We start from the raw sequence: 1,574 nt of genomic DNA on the forward strand, positions 1-1,574 counted from the left end.
AAATCCCACCACCTTCCCAAATTCCCATTATTTTCCCAAAATCCTTGCCCTGAGCATCAGCATCCTGGCCCTGCATCCCAAAATCCCAGCCTCTTCCCAAAATCCCGTTATTTTCCCCAAAACCTTTCCCTGAGGATCAGCATCCCTACCCTGTATCCCCAAATCCCAGCCTCTTCCCAAATTCCCATTATTTTCCCAAAATCCTTTCCCCGAGGATCAGCATTTCTACCCTGCATCCCCAAATCCCAGCCTCTTCCCTAATTCCCATGATTTTCCCAAAATCCTTTCCCTGAGGATCAGCATCCCTACCCTGTATCCCAAAATCCCACCGTCTTCCCTAATTCCCATTATTTTTCCCCAAATCCTTTCCCTGGGCATCAGAATCCCGGCCCTATATCCCAAAATCCCAGACTTTTCCCAAAATCCTGCCCCCTGGAGCAGGGAAGGGTGTTCCAGCAGCCGCCCAAAATCTGCCTTTCTGCCCCAAAACGGTGCCCATGATGTCAGCAATGAGGTCACTACCAGGAAAGAACCAAACCCAGATAAATAATAATTACCCACAGAGAGGGTAATTAAATAATTCCAGGATAATTAGTGCAGGGGAACGGAGGGCAATTAATTAATTCAATGTAATCTTAATCAGGACACTCTGGCGATCCCGATTAAATAATTAGTGTAATTAAGTGATCTGGGGACTTCCATGTTTGCAATTAATTAATTAGTGTAGATAAATGATCAGGGCACTGCAGAGCTTGCAATTAATTAATTAGTGTAAATAATTGATTGGGGCACTGCAGCGATTGCAAACAATTAATTCATGTAATTAAGTGATCAGGGCACTGCAGAGCTTGCAATTAATTAATTCAGTGTAATTAAGAGATCAGGGCACTGCACGAATTGCCATTACTTAATTCAGTGTAAATAATTGATTGGGGCACTGCTGCGATTGCAATTAATTAATTCAGTGTAATTAAGTGATCAGGGCACTGTAGTGATTGCCATTGAATTAATCAGTGTAATTAAGTGATCAGGGCACTGTAGTGATTGCCATTGAATTAATCAGTGTAATTAAGTGATCAGGGCACTGCAGCAACTGCAATTAATTAATTCCATGTAATTAAGTGAGCAGGGCACACTACAAAGATTGCAATTAAACAATTCACTGCAGAGATGCACTAAAAGCCCTCGTCAGAGCTGGCAATTAAATAATTCGTTATAAAAAAAGATATAAGGGCGCACAGTGGAGCTTGTAATTAAATAATTCGTTATAAAAGTGATATAAGGGTGCATGGCAGAGCTTGTAATTAAATAATTTGGTGTAAAAATGACATAAAGGTGCACAGCAGAGCTTGTAATTAATTAATTTGGTATAAAAGCGATATAAAAGTGCATGGCCGAGCTTGTAATTAAATGGTTCGTTATAAAAACAATATAAAGGTGCACTGTGGAGCTTGTAATTAATTAATTTGGTATAAAACTGATATAAAGGTGCACGGAGGAGCTTGTAATTAAATAATTTGTTATAAAATCGATATAAAGGTGCATGGCCGAGCTTGTAATTAAGTGAGTCGTTA

The sequence above is a fragment of the Haliaeetus leucocephalus genome, unplaced genomic scaffold, assembly GCF_000737465.1.
Source record: "Haliaeetus leucocephalus isolate CR32 unplaced genomic scaffold, Haliaeetus_leucocephalus-4.0 Scaffold320, whole genome shotgun sequence".
NCBI classification, from domain to species: Eukaryota; Metazoa; Chordata; class Aves; order Accipitriformes; family Accipitridae; genus Haliaeetus; species Haliaeetus leucocephalus.